Source organism: Nerophis ophidion, linkage group LG05 (assembly GCF_033978795.1).
Source record: "Nerophis ophidion isolate RoL-2023_Sa linkage group LG05, RoL_Noph_v1.0, whole genome shotgun sequence".
Taxonomy (NCBI): domain Eukaryota; kingdom Metazoa; phylum Chordata; class Actinopteri; order Syngnathiformes; family Syngnathidae; genus Nerophis; species Nerophis ophidion.
In genome coordinates, this window is record NC_084615.1 from 38,562,570 (window position 1) to 38,587,027 (window position 24,458).

A 24,458-nucleotide genomic window follows, 5' to 3' on the forward strand; every position below is an offset into this window, starting at 1 on the left:
AGAAGATATGGACATCCTATTAGTCGTCATCGAAGTATGAGAAGACATTGTACAGTAAACTATCATTGAATTATGTTTGTAGTTTGTATTTTTTTGTTTAGCACTTAGCATTACTGATAGATGATGCTGTAGTGTTTCACTCAAGCTAGATTTGTTTAGTGAAGCTTCTACAAGTTTTAGCTTATCCTTCTTATATTCAGGATCAACAATATAAGTTATTGGATCATGATTTTGCCTAAAGTAATCAGAGATTCTCACAAAGTCTGCCCGATTTGCATAGTTTTTTGGTGGGGAAGGGATCAGGGTTCCCTACCACTACATCACGCGATGATGTGTCTGGCTTTCTCAGTATCTCTCAAAATGGCTAGAAAAACTCAGTGAGATTGATACTATTTAAATCATATCTATTTATTCGCAAAGTTTGGAAGTCTGAAGGTGTCATAATTCAGATATATATGATAATAGCTGGGCTTCACGGTGGCAGAGGGGTTAGTGCGTCTGCCTCACAATACGAAGGTCCTGCAGTCTTGGGTTCAATCCCAGGCTTGGGATCTTTCTGTGTGGAGTTTGCATGTCCTCCCCGCCCGTGAATGCGTGGGTTCCCTCCGGGTACTCCGGCTTCCTCCCACTTCCAAAGACATGCACCTGGGGATAGGTTGATTGGCAACACTAAAGTGGCCCTAGTGTGTGAATGTCTGTTTATATGTGTTGGCCCTGCGATGAGGTGGTGACTTGTCCAGGGTGTACCCCGCCTTCTGCCCGATTGTAGCTGAGATAGGCGCCAGCGCCCCCCGCGACCCCAAAAGGGAATAAGCGGTAGAAAATGGATGGATGATAATAGCTTCCATATAGAGGCCATTTGTATTTCCACTTTACTGGTACTTTAAGGAAGAAGACAATGGCTTCTGCAAATCATTATTGGAGTCGCTTGAGTGCTGTACTACAGACTAGGACCTCAATTACAATCTGATCCTGTGAGGGCAATAGGGGTTACTTCGCATGCGATTGGTCCAAATGGACAAGGGCGGGTGATGAGTGGTAGGTAAGGGAACGAATCAGCTGACTGAGAGGATGACATCAGCCAATAAGAGACCTTTTAGGGAAGAGGTGGGGAGTAGGCCGTCGGGAAAGGATTAACCAAGTCTGACAGGCAGGTCGGGACAAACACACAGTACTATATCTTTGGGGTCGGGCCGCTCTGCTGAGCACATACAATACACTACTTGTTTTAGAACAAGAGGAAGGAATGAAAAGATAGATAAGAGAGAGGCCACATCACTGAGGAATTTGAATGGGCGCATGACAGAGGGAAACAGAGAGCAAACACTGGCAGGAACTTCCCATTTAATGGGCTTCCATAAGGAGAAAAGCTCCTACCTGATGTGAATTCCTCGACTTTTCTATAATTTCTCCATCAGGGAGTTTGCCTGTGTCCCAGTGATGTAGCCTGGAAAATTTCCCTTGCATTCCCAAACGTCCACAGACTATCAATCAGGCTCCCTAACTGCTTTATTTGGGAGGCAGCGTACCAAAACTCCAATGGCATTCCAGGAATTTTTTGACTGGTAGGAACCATGAAACTATGAGACATGAGTTGATGAGATCCTGACTAACACAGACTTGCTGCTCAACTGGGAGGACCGCTTTGGGAGGAAATCTTGGCTCACCACCAAGTGTTTGCATGTATTGATCCCACGTTGGTGGAACCATCAGAGGAAATGAATTGCCTCCAAAGTCTGAAAGGATTTCTGCTCCATGCCATACTCAAGACAAGCGGTAACTTTTGAATTAGGTAAAGTGTCAATATCGCGGAAACACATGCGTAACTAAAAATCCAGTCTCCTGTAGGAATACAAATCCCTCATTACAAGTCTCAGAATGGAAAACAAAACACTGCATATTAAGTGTTAAGTTTATAGTTACATGAAGTGTGTAGTGATATCAGCAACTACAGAACTGGCATGTATTTTACAGCTACGTCAGCTGCAGGCCTGTTGATCAGTTTGATTATAGGCATTCCCTTTAAAAAAAAAATACTACTTTTGAATAAGTAGCGGGTTCCGTAGCTTAGCTATGTTTAGACCCATGTAGCAGTTAGTTAATCTACATGATACAAAATAAGAGAGAGGGAGAAGAGAAAGAGAGAAGTGGAATAATGCAATTCAATGGGAAGGGGACAAACAATATGGGAAACATCAATGATTATTGGTTGGTTTACGTGTAAGAACAGCCAAAGGTTGCGTTTGCTTATTCGCCGTGCCCGACCAATAAGCAGCACGTGTTTAAAACAAAATTCAACAGCAAACATGACGTGGTAGCACAGTCCAATAGACCCCACTATCGACTTACGCCATTGGTTGATTTTTACAAGGAAGCAGTCAAATTCGACAGAACATTGGCACAAAGTCAAAGGCTTAATTTTAGAGCTGGAGTGGATATTGATCATCTGTTACCACAAGTTAGCTTTTATCTGACCTGAGCTGAGCTGGAGATAAACGGCGGCGATAAATAACTGCAGTGTGACCTACCATCCTTCTATTTAACAAGCAGCCGCCAATAGAGCGAGGCCAACTGTTTTAACTACAGAGAGAGATGGAAGATCGGCCAAGATGGAAACCTGCAGCTGCAAAATTCTGTGTCACTCGAGCAACAGGGGGAAAATACCACCGATTGGCCTCTTTAAGCAACCAACACAGAACAGAAGAAAATGTTGTGGATAAGCACAGCTTGTGTGTGTTTGTAAGAGAAAGGTGGGTCATAACTCTGGGCTAGACTTGTGGTCATGATCTTTGCCCCAATTCTGAGTTCATCACTGTGGAATCATGTACGGGCACATACAAGGGCACACATTTAGCCTTGAAAGCTAACATGTGACATGTATGATGTTACATGTTACAGCTAATGCTTTGCAAGTGTGCTAAGTAACAAGCTACATCAAGTAGTAGGTCGGTAAGTAGGTGGTAATTTATTCATTCCAACAGTTTGTTTGTAGATTAAGAAGACAGATTGCAACTTGTCACAGTAAAAAAAAATTTAACCGAAAAATATAACGGGACACTCAATGCAGGCTAGCTTATGTTACGATTAGTGGTTTGGCATAACAAACGGTATGTATTTTTTTGATTCCGGTAAGTGGGATCTAATCTATCCATCCATCCATTTTCTACCGCTAATTTATTCCCTTTGGGGTCGCGGGGGGCGCTGGTGCCTATCTCAGCTACAATCGGGCGGAAGGCAAGGTACACCCTGGACAAGTCGCCACCTCATCACAGGGCGGATCTAATCTAATCCACCTATAAAGCCCTCTAAATAACATCCAAAACCAACTATATTTTATGTACTTGCTGTAAGTATACATTATATGTAATGTAGTGACAGGCACAGTCAAAAGAACATGTAATATATATTGTATTCCGTTATTTTAAGCAGTGCCAAAACTTTTTTGGGGCGACACTGATTTCACAGAGCATATTGTAATGTTTGTTATTCCCTTTAACAATAACAACTACTAATAATTATGGCAGACTTCATGAGCCAACGACGACTACTTTGGGACAATTGACAATCTTGCATCTTACATTTTTGAACCTGAATATACGGAGAATGAGTTACAAGTTTTAGAAGCTGGGTGCTAAGCAGATCCGGCTCTAGTGAAACACAAAGCATCATGTAGCATTGCTAAGTGCAGAACAAGAAATACAAACTACGAACATAGTAAAACAATCACTTTCCCTACAACGTCTGCTCTCACTGGGATACTGACTCATGGGATATATATCTTTAAGCACAAGACTTATGTTCTGTGTTCGGACGATGAATTCATCATAATCTTCACTCCTCAGGTAAAATATTCTGGAAGAAAATGAGCATCTTTCTGCATCTTCTTAGCGATGTCTTTGGGTCCAAGTTGAATTTCAACGTTGACCAACCTCTTGGCCTATAGCCGGCCACAACCTTCTACTATACAAGTGTGAGGGATAACCTTTTACCAACATAGATGTGATGCAGCAGCTCAGCAGATGAAGAGCTGCAGTAGCTGTGTTTCTTCAGTGATTAAGGCACTGTGTTACTAATAACAGTTCTCCGCCGTTAGCTCTTACAATAACAATGTCGCTCATAATTGGTCAATATGCAGGTCACGGCATTTAAATACAGTAGTGTTGGCGGTTTTGGGATGTTTTTAAAGGGGTTTTATAGGCGGAATAGATTAATTCCATTGGCTACATTGTTAGCCTTCTCATACTATCTGTTTTCTAAAAATGAAATTGCAGAAAAAAAGAAAAACGTGTGTTATTTTCTTAAAATAAGGATTGTGAATGATAGGCGACGTTCCCCACCAAAAAGTGCAGTTCCCCTTTAAAGTGACACACACTACAATAAATTTTGGACAAACTAGTTTGGTCCAAAACAAACAAAGCAGTCTTTCCCATACATTAATTAATTTGTGGCAGCCTGACACAACTTCCTTTGGAACACCACAGAAAGTTTTGGCGTCTGTTTCTTTATTTGTTTTTAAGTTGGTGTGTTCGTCCTCGCACAAAAACACTTTATAATGAGATTAGTCATTCCAACTGTGTGCAGTAGATGCCATTGCAACTGTGCATTTTTACACGCCTCAAATACACCTACACAGGTCAGACACAAATAAAAAGCTTTTTTTTTTTATCTGTCCTCACACGAACATCATGGTAAATTATGCAATAGACGATAGCGTGATTTAATTCTTTTTCTTGGAAAAAGGAAACAACCACGATTTATAACAGAAGGAAATTACTAATAATCATTTGTAAACACTAATTATAGGGTATTTCCTTAAATGCTCAACACTAAAGTAAAAGAACAGATTTGGATAGTCATCTAATTTTCTGCAGAAAGAGTGTTGATTCAAACCTACCGGTACACAGTTCCTACTATTGTTACATACAACCCCTCCCCCTCAGGTTTGCACTCTGACTGGCTTCACCAAACAGTCCATAGTCCACATGCTATTCCAGTGACGTGTTCTACACTGTAGATCAACGGCCAGAAAAGCAAGACGACAGCAAGTCGACCACTGTTGGCATATTTTTGTTTTTTGCAAAGCATTTTGGGAGCATCTACCCAGCTGTGGCTTTGCCAAATCCACTGACAGACAAAACCTCTTTGATGTTGACTTGATTCAGCTGACAGCCAACCCACCCAGCCATCCTGCTACCACAAGCAGAGCGAATGATGCACAAAATAACTCTGCTCATCACGGCAACCGTGTTGCCATGGTGACACAACGAGGTAAGGGGCCCCATGACAAGATGAAGCCAGTGGTGGTGGGGGGAAAGGGTGACAAAAACACACTGCGGTACAATGCAAACAGGGATAAATGCACCCAGCAATCAGCCTGTGTGTGTGTGTGTGTGCATGTGTGTGAGTGTCCTAATGGTATTGCAGTAGCAGCTGAGGCTAGCAGATCTATAAGCGTCACTCGGCCCGAAAAGCAGTTAGCTACACAGCAGACAGATTCCACCTTTTGTTCAAAGCCACAAAGTCACATGACCTTTGAAGTAGCCACAACTCTCTCTTATAGTTTGGAGCATTCTCATCCTCTCCCATGAGGACATTTTCACAGGAAACTATCAGTTAATAATAAGTCAGGGTGATTTTGCATTGTTATAAGGCAATATAAAACCATACAGTGATATGCATTCTAAAGCTAAGTGTGCAGTCAATAAAACAAATCAACCATTCAACAGCCAGAGAGTGTTCATGACAACACGCCGGGAGCACTTGGAAGTCGATGGCAAAAAAGAAAAACAGCCACAGGAAGCCCATAATCTCAGCACAGCACACACTTCCTGTACACTTCCTGCTTCCTGAGCAGGAGTACGGGGCCAGGAAAAAGGAGGGCATGATTGCACTGATCTCACAACAGGACGCCTTCCATGTTGTATTCATGCCCGGCGGGAGAGACGGTGGATACAAGCTACCTAAAATACTTTCTTCTACAGGACTTTTACATGGAGGTGGGCGGTTTGATACAAATATTGATTGTATCGATACTAGGCTACTATTTTAGCTGAAAGAGATTAATGTTAAACTGTCTTTCACAAATGTCTGATTTTCATCCATATGTATAGGTTGCTTAAACAAGGAAACATTGGACTACAGGTGGATGATGTTATAAAGTAGAGCAAAATATGCACTAAGATACAAAAAATTAAAAAAACATGTACACAACATGACCTACTACACACGGTGTACTGTTACGCTTGTTGTTGTGCAACTTGACTGGAGTGTGCTCCTGGTTTTTGTTTATCACCTAGTTTATTTGTCAGTCCAAAAAGAAGCACTTTTCATATAACTTTTCCCACGACATTCCCAAACAGCTACACAGGAGACTGAGGCAGTAACTGGAATTTTTAACAAAAGAATATAGCTCAGGCTAAATCTGGACCTTTAAGCTCCACTTTTACCCTTCATTAAGGTTGTTTAGAATAGAATAGAATAGAATAAAATAGAATAGAATAAAATAGAAAGTACTCTATTGATCCCTGGGGGAAATTCAGCATCAGTCCGCTCACAATAAACAATAATAATGATTAATAATATATGCCATATATTATATATATGATATATAATATATGAATAATATAAATATGTTCTACATATGTTCTACATTTAAGTGCAGTCAAGAAGGAACATATGCATTATACAGTCTGATGGCTGTCGGTATGACGGACCTCCTGTATCGTTCCGTGTTACATTTTGGGAGTCTGAGCCTTCCACTGAACGTGGTCATTCTCTCCGCAAGGTCCGAGTGTAGTGGGTGGGAGGTGTTGTCCATAATGGCTAGGAGTTTTGCTAGACTTCTCCTCTCTGACATCACCGCCAGAGTCCAGCTCCACTCCCACCACGTTAATGGCCTTCTCTACCAACTTGTCCAGTCTGTTTGCGTCACTCACTCTCAGCCCGCTGCCCCAGCAAGCCACGGCATACAAGAAAGCGCTCGCCACCACCGACTCGTAGAACATCTTCAACATCTTTGTACAGACGTTGAAGGATCCTAGCCTCCTGAGGAAGTAGAGGCGGCTCTGTCCCTTCTTGTAGAGGGCCTTAGCGTGTTATGACCCATTCAGCTTGTTGTCGATGTGTACTCCAAGGTATTTATAAACCTCAACCATGTCCACATCCACCCCCCTGATGGAAACAGGGGTCGCCAGAGTACTCCTCCTCCTTCCCAGGTCCACAACCGGCTCCTTGGTCTGCGTCACATTGAGCTGGAGGGGGTTCTTTCCACACCATGTGACAAAATCCTCCACCAGTGCCCTGTATTCCTCATCATTACCATCCTCAACACATCCCACTATCGCAGAGTCATCAGAAAACGTCTGAAGGTGGCAGGACTCTAATTGATAGTGGAAATCGGTGGTGTAAATGGTGAAGAGGAAGGGGGAGACGACTGTACCCTGCGGGGCCCCGGTGTTGCTGACCAGCCTGTCAGACACACAGTCCTGCAGTCGAACGTACTGTGGTCTGTCAGTCAGGTAATCTACAACCCAGGACACCAAGGGGGCCTCCACCTGCATCTTCTCCAACTTCACACTCAGTAGCCCAGGCCGTATAGTATTGAAAGCACTGGAGAAGTCAAAAAACATGACCCTCACACTGCTTGCAGGCTTGTCCAGGTGGGTGTGGGCTCAGTTCAGCAGGTAGATGACTGCGTCGTCCACTCCACACTTTATCAACATATGACTGAGCAACAACAACAAAAGGAGCAAAATCGTCAACACAAAGTTGTTGTAAACATCCATTTATCCTATTACACTCAACATTAAAACAAAAGTATTTGTTTGGATCTCCTCAAAAGAAAAACAACATGTGTTTAGGGCTGGGCGATATATCGATATAATGTATCGCCGGTTTGTCACTGTGCGATATAGAAAATGACTATATCATGATATTCGACAATACGTTCTCACGCAGTTGTACAGTAAGCTATCATTGAATTATGTTTCAGGCTATTTCCACTCTTTGTTGTCTCTCCTTCTTACAGACAGCAAGCGCACCTTCTTAGATAAGTTACATATGTATACGCCCTCACGGAGCAGAGCGGTAACAGCATGGGTAACGTTAGCTGTGATGCTAACGAGCCGTGCGAGTGGTAATATGGGACAGAGATGCTGCGGATCTGGTAACTAATGGAGAAATAATTAGTTACCAAGGAAAACAGCAGGGAGTCCAACGTCTGGCAGTGGTTTGGCTTCAAGTGGAAATATGTCGAAAAGCGTTGCTACAAAAAGTAGCATTACCGCTAATATGTAGCATCATTTGAAAAGTCACCCGATAGAGAATGAAGAGTGGTTACTCCGCATGTGGGACGGTGTGGCGCAGTGGGAGAGTGGCCGTGCGCAATCCGAGGGTCCCTGGTTCAATCCCCACCTAGTACCAACCTTGTTACGTCCGTTGTGTCCTGAGCAAGACACTTCACCCTTGCTCCTGATGGGTGCTGGTTAGCGCCTTGCATGGCAGCTCCCTCTATCAGTGTGTGAATGTGTGTGTGAATGGGTAAATGTGGAAATAGTGTCAAAGCGATTTGAGTACCTTGAAGGTAGAAAAGCGCTATAGAAGTACAACCCACAATCCATATCAACGTCTCCATTCGGTGCGACACGGCCACACCATCACAATGCTGAGGTAAACAATTCAAGATCACCACCATATGAAAAAAATTGTCAGCACAAAAGGAGATAATGTCCGCAGTAACGTCCTACATAGCAAAAGATGAACGCTATTTCATTTCCTATTATGCAGCTCATTTTTATTTGACAGTTATTGAAATATCTTATGTGACATCACGCACAAAAATGCACTTTATTTGTTTTAAACGATTGTAGTCGCGTTCTGTACAAAAAGTGCACTTTAACTTAGCGTTGTTTTGATATATCATCTTAGTGCACTAATAGCTTGTTTTAAAATTTCTCTGACAATCTTGCACTTTCTGTTTTGGAAATGACATGAATGTTTGTGCCACTGCTTAACAGAGGTGGGTAGAGTAGCCAGAAATTGTACTCAAGTAAGAGTACTGTTACTTTAGAGATGTATTACTCAAGTAAAAGTAAGGAGTAGTCACCCAAATATTTACTTGAGTAAAATTAAAAAGTATGTCTTGAAAAAACTACTCAAGTACTGAGTAACTGATGAGTAACCTGTTCGTTTAATGATTACGGCAACAAATAATGCACAAAAACATAAAAATAGCAATAAGCAAATTCAGAGCCAGGAATATCTCTTAAGCAACTAAAACAATATCATATATTAAATAATATTACATTAAGATAAAAAAAATTAAGGCAAATTGAGCCACAATAACTTAACAGCACCATAGGCTCAGTAGGCATTCATTGATTGATTGATACTTTTATTAGTAGATTGCACACTACAGTACATATTCCGTACAATTGACCACTAAATGTTAACACCCCAATAAGTTTTTCAACGTTAATCAATTACTTAATAAAGGACCAAGTCGAGGTGATCTACCTCATATATACATATACATATCATATATATATATATGGGACGGCGTGGCGCAGTGGGAAAGTGACCGTGCGCAACCCGAGCGTCCCTGGTTCAAATCCCACCTAGTACCAACCTCGTCACGTCCGTTGTGTCCTGAGCAAGACACTTCACCCTTGCTCCTGATGGGTGCTGGTTGGCGCCTTGCATGGCAGCTCCCTCCATCAGTGTGTGAATGTGTGTGTGAATGGGTAAATGTGGAAGTAGTGTCAAAGCGCTTTGAGTACTTTGAAGGTAGAAAGGCGCTATACAAGTACAACCCATTTATTTATTTATTTATATATATATATATATATATATAATTTATATTTATTTATTTGTCATTTTTGTTGACATGTTAAAGGTGTTTTAATGAATATACATGCATGTTTAACATATAGATTCCTATCTTTAATGAAGACAAGAATATAAGTTGGTGTATTACCTGATTCTGATGACTTGCATTGATTGGAATCAGACAGTATAGTGCTGATAACGTCCCGGTTTTCAAATGGAGGAGAAAAAAAGTTCCTCCTTTCTGTCTAAAACATCATGAAAGTCGTTGGTTTTTGGCATCTTATTTGTCCAGCTTCCATATTCGTTTTTATACACTTTACAAGAAATACATTGGCGGCAAAGTCCGTAGCTAGTTTGTTTGCGCTGGCTTTCGGAGACTCTTATTTTGTTAGCGCAGGCGCGATGGAGCAGCACTTTTATTGTGAAGACAGGAACTGTGCGATCAGTCTTTAGGCTTTTGACAGGAAGTACGGTTGAAATAAAAAGTGTCTTTTTTCCTTTACACTTTTGATTGATTGGTCGATTGATTGAAACTTTTATTAGTAGATTGCACAGTACAGTACATATTCCGTATAGTTGAACACCCCAATAAGTTTTTCAACATGTCGGGTTCTACGTGTGACGGTCATGTGATCACCTGGCTCTGTTTGATTGGTCCAACGTCACCAGTGACTGCATGTGATTGGTGAAACGCAGGCATGCATAGTTCCTACTTTGAATGCGTGTCTGACAAAAACAAAACAAACAAAGCGTGCATTAACAGATCGATAAAAAAAAAGTAGCGAGTAGCGACCTGATTGCAGATAAATGGAGCGGAGTAAAAGTAGCGTTTCTTCTTTATAAATATACTCAAGTAAAAGTAAAAGTATGTTGCATAAAAACTACTCTTAGAAGTACAATTCATCCCAAAAGTTACACAAGTAGATGTAACGGAGTAAATGTAGCGTGTTACTACCCACCTCTGCTGCTTAATAACTGTTTAAAAAATACAGTTTTGGTCAATAAACTTAGTTGTGATTTCCTTCTCTGCATGAAAGTTTAAAATGAGCATATATTAAAGAAGTATGAACAAGAATGTTTAAATGTAGAGACATAGAATCATCATACTGCTGTGATTATATGTATCAAGTGTTAATTCAAGGCTAAGGCAAAATATCTAGATATAAATCTTGTATCGAGATATAGCCTAAAAATATCGAGGTCTTAAAAAAAGCCATATCGCCCAGCCCTACGTGTGTTAATCTTAAATCACATCAGCGATATAGTACTCTTTACAAAATATTCAACACATAACTGTCTCTAAAGTCTTCAGCTATGTTGTCATAAAGCATCCCTTCAAGCAAGGCTTGAGACTTTTGAGTGGGTGGGGCTCAGTCAAATAGAACAAGAAAATCTACAATAAGATGTTAAAAACAAAAGTTGCTGTATAAAAAAAAATACTGGGGGGAACTTCAAAAATAGTCTTAGCTGCGTTACACAAGAATGAAAGCACAGCTCGATACGCCGGACTAAACCTTTTTCCAAGAGGTAAGACAGTTTAAAAAAACACCTTCTAAAAGACAATCATACTTTAAGACGACTAAACAAACCTTGTGTATCAGCAGAAGCAGCAGTCCACTGTGAACCCAAACGTAAATTAAATGTAATAACTTGAGGGTTCTGGTATATGAATACAAAACTGCTGTATATACCTCTAATTGCATTTCTAGATGCTAATAATAGTGATGTGCTATATGGAAAAAATTATATATTCTGATACACTGTGGGTAATTTAAACACATTACACATTTATTTATATAATAAGGTAGTGCTGGGCAATATGGCCAAAAACTATATCACCATATATGTTTTTATATTGATCGATATTGATAATTATTGATACTTTTTATGACTTATTTAATTAGACTTACCAATAAATACAGTAAACAAACATTGAGGGGAGCCAGATGAGGTGGTTCGGGCATCTGGTCAGGATGCCATCCGAATGCCACCATAGGGAGGTGTTTCGGGCACGTCCGACCGGTAGGAGGCTACGGGGAAGACCCAGGACACGTTGGGAAGACTCTCTCTACCGGCTGGCCTGGGAACGCCTCGAGATACCCCCGGGACGAGCTGGACGAAATGGCTTGGGAGGGGAAAGTCTGGGCTTCCCTGCTTAGGCTGCTGCCCCCGCAACCCGATTTCGGATAAGCGGAAGAAGATGGATGGATGGAATTTTCAACTTACTAAGGTTGATATTTATCATTGGAGAGAGTATCTGGGAGCCAGCTAGGATGAGTGTGGTTAAGGTAATATCCATCCATCCATTTACTACCACTTGTCCTATTCAGGGAGGCGGGGGTTGCTGGAGCCGATCTCAGCAGCATTTGGGCGGAAGGCGGTGTACAACCTGGGCAAGTCGCCACCTCATCGCATATTCAATAACCTATTGAACATGACAAAGTAGTTTGAGAAACAACTAATTAAACAAACACTTCGAAAGTGTCAGGATGTTGCCGCAGTGTCTGCATTGAAACCAACAAAACTAAAGACAAGTTTCTGTTATAGGGTTGATATATTATGATATCACAGTTTCTCTTCTCCTTCCAACACTTTCGTCTCCGTTCTTCCCCAGACACACAACAACACGTATTCCCAATCCTGTTTGAGGCACGTACGGTGTGTTTGCATTCACGGAAACAATGAACATCAAATCAAAACCACATAAGCAAAAAAACCTTACCACCAGCAGGTCGTTACAGTATATATATATATATATATAGTTTCTATTATGAGGATCGAAAACAAAATTACGGTGGATTGGACGAACAATCACAATATTCATTACTAGGATTTAACATGCCGTTAGTTTAGTTGCACAACCAGGTCTCTGTAGTTATATTTTCAACGAAATAAAGCGTCCTTGTGTTTCTTACATAAATCATCCCAGGAGGATGAGGAACAGCTTAACATGCTACACAACAAAATATGCTAACCACAAACTAAAGCTCTTAAATGTAAACAAGGTGGGCACTCAGATCATGCTTGTGTCTGCTACGATCACTATGTAAAATGTTTGTTTGTACATTTGATTTGTTTGAGAAACTTTCTGTGATCCAATTGAGTTTATTCTCTACTATAATAGGGTTAGAGAGCAGAACCAAACGTAAATAAAGGACAAGAAATCACATTAGTTTGTGTTCTTTTGTGATTGCTATGCTTAAATATAACTACAAAGGTTGTGCAAATAAACTAACGTCAAGTTTAGTCCTAGTCGTAAATATTGCAATTGTTGGTACAACCCACTGTATTTTTGTTGTCGGTTTTAAGAACAGAAACTAAAAGCTTTATTGTTGTAGAGCAGGAAAGCCACATTATTGCGTTTCTGTGATTTTGTTTGCATTAAGAAAATATCCTAATAGTATTAATAAACTAGATTATAAATATCTCATAGGATCAACAGCATATACTGAACAATGATATCGGCAAACATTGCTGAACAACAGGGACATTTATAGCTAAATATTGGGACAAAATATGAACTTCACACCATATAAACAACTGCAGGCATGAATTGTAGATGAGACAAGTATTTGTAGCAGGAAATCACTGCAAACAAACTTATTATCCTTTTTTATCATTAGTGTCACGATCACAGCAGCAAGACACTCACTATGTCAATCAATTACGTTACTGCGTGATGCACGAATAAGTTTAACATTGTCTTTCACGGATTAATGCTTAATTTGTGGACCCCTCCAGACGTAATGACACAATGTGCCTCCAATCTTTTCTTCTCTACATCTGTGTGTGTCTCTAATGAAGTGTGGTCGTAACGAGCACAAAAGTCTTGGTGATTATGAATGATTTAAATCTTTCAACAAATATTTTTCTTAAGAGTGTATAAATCCACTGCATCCCTTTTTAAATATTTTTAATGATCTCTTATATATTTGCCTCTAAACATTTCTAACTATGCCCAAATCTGCACTGATGCAAGTAAATAAACTAATGGGACTCTAGACCATCGCCTGAAACCCAGACGTGCCTCTTGGTCACGTGATTGCAACCCAGCAAAACTATTATTTTTGTTAATATAATTAAAATACTTCATTGTGGTCTACATAACATGTAATGGTAGTTATTTGGAAACAAATGTGCATAGATTTTAAATGAACCTCTCCTCACCATGCTCCTTCACGCTCAGTGAGCATTCGCCCCATCCAGCAGACATGTTTTGGACTTATTTAGCTTTCTTACTTTTGTTGTGCACTTAGGACATCGATGACCATCACAAGCCATCTGTTTTGAGTGGCTTTCACCACAAGGCAACATTCCAAATGATATAGCGAGATCAGCGGCTCAATGTGTTTTTTGTTGCCCGCACTAAGGAAATAGGTGATGCTGGCGGACAAGAGAGAGGAACAAAGCCTGGCTGACAATCAAGTTGGAACTATAGGCTCACTAAGGTTAAATTTCTACCGAGTCTGTAACTTCCCAATGCTAGACCGGGGAGGTCAAATATGCGGCCCGCGTGCCTGATCCGGTCCAATTCCGCCCGCGAGATGAGTTTGCTAAGTGTAAAATTTAGCTGCAGTTTTAAATGAAATAATTTGCTTTTCTAAATGTGTCCACTGGATGTTGCTATGGCAATTCTGTTAGGCAAGCAAATAGTTTAAACCGGGGAGAGCAAGTATATCAAGCGGAGCTGTGACTCCTCCTCATCGACCCAACGTAAAACAAACAAGAGTAAAATAAACTATTGGTAACCCCACTTAAAATGCTGCATGAGAGACTGCACCTTTACATAGTTATGTGAAAATTATTGTCGTCTGTGCAAATTTTAAGAAAGTGAACAGTGTGATTTACTGCAATACAGACAGTCTTTTAAGTTTTTATTTTTGGTTTGTTGAAATTGTTCACACGTTGCTTTTATTTTTCTGTAAATAAACAGTTATGCCTAGAAGGCAGGGAGTAATTCAACTCTCTTGAATAGTTTCTACCTCAGTTTGTATGGTTTGTTGAGTTAACAAAGGATTATTATTGTTTTTGAAACTGCAACAATTTTTTTCCTCAGCAATTTTTACTAACTACAAGTGTTTTGTCAAGAGGATTAATTGTGATAGGTAAATTTTCCAAATGTGCTTTTTTCTGTTTTGGGTCGAAGTAAAACAATCTGAAGTTGTCATATTAATAAGTTGTTATGCCATGATTTTACCCGCCATGCCCACGTGTGAATAGATTTTCCTGCATGCGCCCTCTGAGCTAAAATGAGTTTGACATCCCTGTGCTAGACCCTGGACGTATACATGTGCATATTGACAATAAAAGGCTTTAGTATTCTATATCATGTAAAAATCTCTGCTGCACGGTTGCTTTGAGTTGTAAACAATGGAGGCTCAATTGGCCTATAAACTAATATCAATCAATCAATCAATGTTTACTTATATAGCCCTAAATCACTAGTGTCTCAAAGGGCTGCACAAACCACTACGACATCCTCGGTAGGCCCACATAAGGGCAAGGAAAACTCACACCCAGTGGGACGTCGGTGACAATAATGACCCAGTGGGACGTCGGTGACAATGATGACTATGAGAACCTTGGAGAGGAGGTAAGCAATTGAATGTCGAGCGGGTCTAACATGATACTGTGAAAGTTCAATCCATAATGGATCCAACACAGTCTCGAGAGTCCAGTCCAAAGCGGATCCAACACAGCAGCGAGAGTCCCGTTCACAGCAGAGCCAGCAGGAAACCATCCCAAGCGGAGGCGGATCCGCAGCGCAGAGATGTCCCCAGCCGATACACAGCCAAGCAGTACACGGCCACCGGATTGGACCGGACCCCCTCCACAAGGGAGAGTGGGACATAGGAGAAAAAGAAAAGAAACGGCAGATCAACTGGTCTAAAAAGGGAGTCTATTTAAAGGCTAGAGTATACAAATGAGTTTTAAGGTGAGACTTAAATGCTTCTACTGAGGTGGCATCTCAAACTGTTACCGGGAGGGCATTCCAGAGTACTGGAGCCCGAAATGAAAAAGCTCTATAGCCCGCAGACTTTTTTGGGGCTTTGGGAATCACTAACAAGCCGGAGTCCTTTGAACGCAGATTTCTTGCCGGGACATATGGTACAATACAATCGGCAAGATAGGATGGAGCTAGACCGTGTAGTATTTTATACGTAAGTAGTAAAACCTTAAAGTCACATCTTAAGTGCACAGGAAGCCAGTGCAGGTGAACCAGTACAGGCGTAATGTGATCAAACTTTCTTGTTCTTGTCAAAAGTTTAGCAGCCGCATTTTGTACCAACTGTAATCTTTTAATGCTAGACATGGGGAGACCCGAAAATAATACGTTACAGTAGTCGAGGCAAGACGTAACAAACGCATGGATAATGATCTCAGCGTCTTTAGTGGACAGAATGGAGCGAATTTTAGCGATATTACGGAGATGAAAGAAGGCCGTTTTAGTAACGCTTTTAATGTGTGCCTCAAAGGAGAGAGTTGGGTCGAAGATAATACCCAGATTCTTTACCGTGTCGCTTTGTTTAATTGTTTGGTTGTCAAATGTTAGAGTTGTATTATTAAATAGAGTTCGGTGTCTAGCAGGACCGATAATCAGCATTTCCGTTTTTTTCTGGCGTTGAGTTGCAAAAAGTTAGCGGACATCCATTGTTTAATTTCATTGAGACACGCCTCCAGCTGACTGCAATCCGGCGTGTTGGTCAGCTTTAGGGGCATGTAGAGTTGGGTGTCATCAGCATAACAGTGAAAGCTAACACCGTATTTGCGTATGATGTCACCTAGCGGCAGCATGTAGATGCTGAAGAGTGCAGGGCCAAGGACAGAACCCTGGGGAACTCCACACGTTACCTTAACGTAGTCCGAGGTCACATTGTTATGGGAGACACACTGCATCCTATCAGTAAGATAAGAGTTAAACCAAGACAGGGCTAAGTCTGACATACCTATTCGTGTTTTGATACGTTCTAATAAAATATTATGATCGACAGTATCGAAAGCAGCGCTAAGATCGAGGAGCAGCAACATAGATGACGCATCAGAATCCATCGTTAGCAATGGATCATTAGTCATTTTTGCGAGGGCTGTCTCCGTGGAGTGATTTGCCCTGAAACCGGATTGAAAGGTTTCACATAGATTGTTAGACGCTAAGTGTTCATTTAACTGCTCCGCAACAATTTTTTAGAGGATTTTCGAAATAAAGGGAAGGTGAGAAACCGGTCGGTAGTTTACCATGAGGTCAGGATCGAGGTTAGGTCTTTTAAGAAGAGGATGAATAACCGCTTTTTTGAATGCTAGGGGAACAGTGCCCGAGGAAAGTGATAAGTTTATAATATTTAGCACTGATGGACCTAATAATACAAAGAGCTCCTTGATCAGTTTCCCAGGAAGAGGGTCAAGTAAACATGTTGTTTGTTTTATTCCATTTACACGTTGTAACAATTCCTCTAATGTTATTTCCTCAAAACGAGAGAAACTATTTTGGAGGGCAGTATCCGCCGTATATACCATCGTGTCAGTGTTAATAGAACCCAGTTGTAGCTGGGACGCATTGTCTTTAATCTCCTTTCTAATGACTTCAATTTTCTTACTAAAGAATTGCATAAAGTCATCAGCTGAGTGGGTGGAGCTACTGGAAGGGGTCCCTTACACGAGCTACATCACTAACGTAATACAGGATTGTATAATTCACCCATTGAATGCCAAACACAGTGGACACCAACCCAATTAAAAGTAATTTTACAGGAAAATCATTGTTAATTTTGCCAGAGGACGGTGATGCTATTGTCTTGCATGAAAAGGCTTTACTATCTACACAACGGCGCAAACTAACATTGCTATTACATCATTCACACATTTCTAACCTACTGTTATTACTTACCTTTTCATTGTCTCCTCATTGCCATAAATAGTACTGGTAGTCACTGAGCCCGCATTTAAAAGTAGTTTATTGGAAAATCCATCTTTATACTGGCGCAGATTTCTGAAGTAGGAATTTTCGAAGTGCTTTGCACACATGAAGAAAGACTTTTTCAGAGTTGAAAGTGCATTGCCACAAATCACAAAAGTTAAAAGTAAAACACTATCCTGCTTCACATGAGGCTGAAAGTTTGTGTAGTGACTTGTGCTGGTTAAAACACTCCAGAACATTTTCCTTCATTGGGTTTCATCGTCGGCATGATGTTGTCGTACAACCACGGAAGGATGTGGATAATTCGCTGACGTCACACTTGAACAAAATTCCAAACATACCTTTTGGAGGAAGTATGAAGAAAGCTTGTTGTATAAATATCCCTGCAAGGTCTACACAATAAGATTTGACATTTACGGGACTTACGCAGATCCCAAATACACATAAGTAGGTACCATCAGGTAAAAAAAAAAAGGGGGGGTTTTGCATAACAGGACCACTTTAACTATGTATTGGATCGAATCCCGTATTTGTAGTATCGCGCAAAACTAATGTAAAGTATGTGCTTACTATTACATTTCAACAGAAATGTACACAGAACCATGTTACAGGAGAAAGTTACCAGATACTAACAGTAAATAATCAACAAGTGGATTAGTTTTGAGAAAATATTACTACAGGACAAGTGTATATCAGACTGGAACATGCTTTTTCTCAAAAAAGTAAACCAACACTTTAACTTTTAAAAATGTAATTACCTCCAAAAATGATGTTTGGCTTTAGTGCTTTAAATATATTTTCTGGGTGAGAGTTGAGGTGGCAACTTGTGCAGGGTGCTGCCTTCCGCTTGAGCACAGCTCGATAGGTGCAACGTCCCGCGGCATCAAGAAAGACAAGCGTTGGAAATTGGATGGATGAGGATTTATCAATAAGTTTTTCAGTTTACTCGTATTTATCGCAATGTACAGTTTTTTTGGTGATGAAAATCTCCGACAACAACAATCAGTCTCATCTACAAACCCCGTTTCCATATGAGTTGGGAAATTATATTGGATGTAAATATAAACGGAATACAATGATTTGCAAACCCTTTTCAACCCATATTCAATTGAATGCACTACAAGGACAAGATATTTGATGTTCAAACTCATAAACTTAATTTTTTGGGGAAAATAATAATTAACTTAGAATTTCATGGCTGCAATACGTGCCAAAGTAGTTGGGAAAGGGCATGTTCACCACTGTGTTACATCACTTTTTCTTTTAACAACACTCAATAAACATTTGGGAACTAAGGAAACTAATTGTTGAAGCTTTGAAAGTGGAATTCTTTCCAATTCTTGTTTCATGTAGAGCTTCAGTCGTTCAACAGTGCAGGGTCTCCGCTGTCTTATTTTACGATTCATAATGCACCACACATTTTCGATGGGAGACCGGTCTGGACTGCAGGCGGGCCAGGAAAGTACCCGCACTTTTTACTACGAAGCAACGCTGTTGTAACATGTGGCTTAGCATAGTCTTGCTGAAAAAAGCAGGGGCGCCCATGATAACGTTGCTTGGATGACAACATATGTTGCTCCAAAACCTGTATGGACCTTTCAGCATTAATGGTGCCTTCACAGATGTGTAAGTTACCCATGCCTTGGGCACTAATGCACCCCCATACCATCACAGATGCTGGCTTTTGAACATTGCGCCTATAACAATCCGGATGGTTATTTTCCTCTTTGTTCTGGAAGACACCACGTCCACAGTTTCCAAATATAATTTGAAATGTGGACTCGTCAGACCACAGAACACTTTTACACTTTGCATCAGTCCATGTTAGGTGAGCTCGGGCCCAGCCAAGCCGGCGGCGTTTCAGGATATTGTTGATAATTTAGCTTGGCTTTCCATAGTAGAGTTTTAACTTGCACTTAAAGATGTAGCGACTAACTGTAGTTACTGACAGTGGTTTTATGAAGTGTTCCTGAGCCCATGAGGGGATATCCTTTACACACTGATGTCGGTTTTTGATGCAGTAAAGGTCCGTAATATCGTCGCTTATGTGCAGTGATTTCTCCAGATTCTCTGAACCTTTTGATGATTTTACGGACTGTTGATGGTAAAATCCCTAAATTCCTTGCAATAGCTCGATGAGAAATGTTGTGCTAAAACTGTTCAACAATTTGCTTACAAAGTGGTGACCCTCGCCCCATCCTTGTTTGTGAATTACTTATTTCATGGAAGCTGCTTTTACCCAATCATGGCACCCACCTGTTTCCAATTAGCCTGCACACCTGTAGGATGTTCCAAATAAGTGTTTGATGAGCATTCCTCAACTTTATCAGTATTTATTGCCACCTTTTCCAACTCTTTTGTCACGTGTTGCTGGCATCAAATCCTAAAGTTAATGATTATTTGCAAAAAATATATATATATATTTATCAGTTTGAACATTAAATATGTTGTCTTTGTAGCATATTCAACTGAATATGGGTTGAAAATGATTTGCAAATCATAGTATTCCGTTTATATTTACATCTAAGACAATTTCCCAACTCATGTGGAAACAGGGTTTGTACTACGAACACCCCTCACTTCTTGCTTATAGCATTCCATGCCCTCTCCTTGCCTGTACCGTGCTGCACAGAGGATCCTGGGAGAAGTAGTTTATTTTCAGACCTGGCCAATCCTAAAGCATTAGGAAAAAAACTACACACCCAAGTTTTTGTTTGATACCGTCACGCATTATTGTGAAGAGTTTGAGACTGAAGTACCACAGTAGCTACGAAACCGTTACACACCAAATCATTAAGTATATTGTTATCGCAGTGGTCTGCAATACATATCACAATAAAGATTTAAGCCATATTGCCCAACCCTAGCCTATAGTAGACATGTTTATGTCATAGTACAATGTATTGTTATATTGCACAGCACTATAACCCAGTGATCATTGTTTACTACGAGACGATACATTTGTGACAGTGGTAGGCCTGTGCCGATGACACATTTTACTTGACGATGCAGTATATTGACCTACAAAATTATTGCTCATAAACAATATTATTGCCATCATTTTTTAAAGACCAAATTAGCCAGTGATGAAATGATAATATATAATAAAAGCAATAATGCAATTATAAACAAAATACAATATTTTTTTCTGGTATATTTTACCAATGGAATTGGAATGTCGCCTAAAAATCAAAGTTGAATAAAACAAACAAATGATATGAATAATGAATTTGGGACGCCGTGGCGCAGTGGGGAGAGTGGCTGTGCGCAACCCGAGCGTCCCTGGTTCAATTCCCACCTAGTACCAACCTTGTCACGTCCGTTGTGTCCTGAGCAAGACAATTCACCCTTGCTCCTGATGGGTGCTAGTTGGCGCCTTGCATGGCAGCTCCCTCCATCAGTGTGTGAATGTGTGTGTGAATGGGTGAATGTGGAAGTAGTGTCAAAGCGCTTTGAGTACCTTGAAGGTAGAAAAGCGCTATACAAGTACAACCCATTTATTTATAAAAATAAAATATACTCTGTTAGCAAAATTTTGCACTTCAATAAAATTAACAACCATAAGCAATCAAAACAAATAGTTATTTTGCCCAAAATTATTACCATGGTATTGTTGAATGTGCTCAAAAACTACTTGTACACAAACCAAAATACTTTACACTTTCTTGGCAGAGGAAACATCAAATATTGTTCTGGCGTTATAAGAGCCATTTTTATTTTTATGCGTGTGTTTAATTATGTTTATCGTCATCCATTTTAATTTGTAAATGTTCCGGAATGTTTTTTTTAATAAATGCAAATTGGTTGATCGGTTTGTGTTATGTCCAAGTTGACTTCCTGTTGAATGCACATCTGTCTTTTTCAACTCAAAACAGATCGAAACTTTGTTCAAAGCCTTTATGCATAATGTGAATAATGTATCTTAGTTGTTTAAACAGTAATACGTTCATATAAGTTTAGATTGGGGTCTGACGTCTCTTAACGGGAAAAGACGTTAAAAATCACGTGTTTACAAGTTAGCATTTAAGCTTTCTATATAGCAAGCTAACACTAGTCCTTCTATAAATTTATCAAAGTGCAGTTATCGATCAAGGTTTTTCGATCATTTTAATACGGTAATACAAATTTTACTAGTTTTAAAGCTGTTATAATCACTGTTTACGTGCATGTAATACAAACATCCACACCTGATGCGAAGAGTGACCGCTCTGCCTCTTCCAGCCTTAACAACGTGTGCATATGGCGAATAACCGACGCTGGAAAAGTTACCGTATACATTTTTATTTACCTACATTGTTAGCCATATTGTACTTGCCGAATATTACAAATTAGAATGCAAAAAAAAAAAAAAAAAAAAAGACCTGTGTGTTCTTGTCTTTCATAATGATTGTGAATGATGAACACAATTCCAAAAAAGTGTAGTTTCACTTGAAGATGCTGCACTTTTTTCAGCAGTCCTTAAAGGGGAACTGCACTTTTTGGGGAATTGTGTATGTAAGACAAGAAACGTTTTACTTTTTTATGCATTCTAGATATCAAATAAATTTGATCAAAAGTCCGCGTACAATGGAGCCAATGGGAGTCGCTCTATTCTGCCTATAAAAGCACATAAAAAACATCCAAACACCTCCATTAAAGGTTTTATATATACTTTGTAAGTATATATGTAAGGTAGAAACAGGCATATTTATAATAATATTTAATATTTACGTATTTTGAGCATTAAGTTCAAAAACCCATCACCATTTTTGCTTTTTTTTCCCCCAACAACATCACTGATTACTACTTACTAATTGCGTCTTATATGAAGAATAACTCACAATAATCATGAAGAAAAGGGGGGGTGGAACCAAGCGTCTTTGGTGTTGTTCCCGCCATTTTCCGGGTGCAAATTGGCTGTCAAAGTATATCAACATGTCGGATTACGTCCTCATCATTCTATTGTCCAGGTGAGAGGCATGATTTATGATCTACAAGACACTGTCACAAGCAGGGAAGCAAGGAAACAGCTGACGACTTGATGATGTAAACATAGGCACACATGCTAGTGATCACGGCACCGCTATAAAAAGTTTGTCTGCGTTAGCACTTATAATAACAATATTACTAATACTTGGTTAATATTCAAGTCACAAAATGTAAATTGATTATTTATGGCGCTTTTTGGAGGGTCATTAATTGGGTATTACTGGTGGAATAGAAGACCTCCCATTATTAGTTACAAGTTAGAACGCATTAAAAAAATAGATCCTTTGTTATGTATTTCATAATGATTGTGGATGTTTAAAATTCCCCCAAAAAAGTGCAGTTCCCCTTTAAAAACAGCACAATTCTGCGCAATAAGACACAAACGTGAAACATAGCGTTATCCAATGCTGTAACATCTTCATCTTAATAGATCAACCAAATATAAGACAAACTGCCGTGTTCTTTAACTTGAACACCCACGTCTATATTTTTGCACAGGAGACCTAACACCCTTTTGTGAGACTCTGTTTAATCCCAAAAATCTACTCTCGAGATTTGCTACTCGCTTTTTGGAAAAAGAGTTTGTAGACGTTCTGATAATTAGCTTAATGGAGCCTCATGTACAAACAGTTGCGTGGCTTTCCTACTTACTATGGATGTGCGATCAAATCCAGAAAATGGCGTGTGCAAGTAAAAATTCAGATGTATGAAAGTTTTTGCACGCACAAATCCAAGCACATTTCTTTGTTATATCGCAATCAAGTTGGAATCCGCCGCAGATACATGTGTGGTTTGGCACACCAAGACCACGCCCCCTTATACACATGAAAATCATTTTTGAAACTAGCCATGTGCTTGAGCTTGGCGTGTCCGACTAGTCACAAGTCAGTAGGAAGTGCTTTTTCTTGTGTTTCAACCAAACAGCAGAGCGATTGTCAGCCGGTCATTGCCGTGTCTCTGAGAACCGAAAACAGGCAAAATAAAAAAAGGAATGGTCATGTCAGGAAGTAAGTGTTTGAAAAGATAGTTGCTAAACTGATACGGAAAACTTTAGAAGAGGTAGGTCACGCACTACTCCAATGTAAACAAATTTTAATTTGTAACAAAATGTGTTTATACAGTTGCTAGAGTTTATACAGATTACATGTACGTGTAAAAAGAGTCACAAAAACACTTTTTGACAGCAACAAGTTGCGAAATTATTGCCTCGATAAATTAATATATGTCTTCACAAATTAATATATGTCATCACAATAATAATTCAAGATTCAAGATTAAAGATTGTTTATTGTCATATGCACAGTTAAACAGACAGTTTGACGTACAATGAAAATCTTACTTTGCTAGTCCACCCTTCAACAAGTCACATGATACTTAGCTAAAAATAAAAATGAAAATGTATATACAAGGCACAGTAAGTAACATAACATTATTGCACATTCTGTTTGACAGCCAACAGTATAAATATGGAGGTGACCTTGGGTCACAGCAACAGTTAAAGTGTCTTTAGTGATCAAAGGTAAAAGGTGTCTACAGCGATGGTTCAAAGTTTGGGGGTGGTCAAGGGAGCTGTCTTTTTTTCAAAAAGACAAAAGTAAAAACAGGGGGGTGGGAGCTAGTATTCACAAGTTAGCATTCACAAGCCTGATGGCCTGTGGGTAGAAACTGTTTGTCAGTCTCGTAGTCCTGGATTTCAGGCTCCTGTATCGTCTGCCTGATGGTAGGAGGCTGAAGAGACTCTGCTGGGGGTGTG

At 39.9% G+C, this 24,458-nt stretch overlaps 2 protein-coding genes across 17 annotated transcripts in view; one reads left to right on the top strand and one right to left on the bottom strand.

The window, feature by feature from the left end:
* afdna (afadin, adherens junction formation factor a) overlaps positions 1-24,458 on the bottom strand; it is a 117,870-nt gene that overhangs the window by 84,671 nt on the left and 8,741 nt on the right. The window lies entirely within an intron of this gene.
* unc93a (unc-93 homolog A) overlaps positions 5,012-24,458 on the top strand; it is a 112,011-nt gene continuing 92,564 nt past the window's right edge. For all 4 annotated transcript variants that reach the window (XM_061900881.1, XM_061900889.1, XM_061900887.1 and 1 more), the window contains exon 1: positions 5,012-5,268. The gene's annotated coding sequence lies outside the window, so the exon portion shown is untranslated. The remainder of the gene's footprint in view (positions 5,269-24,458) is intronic.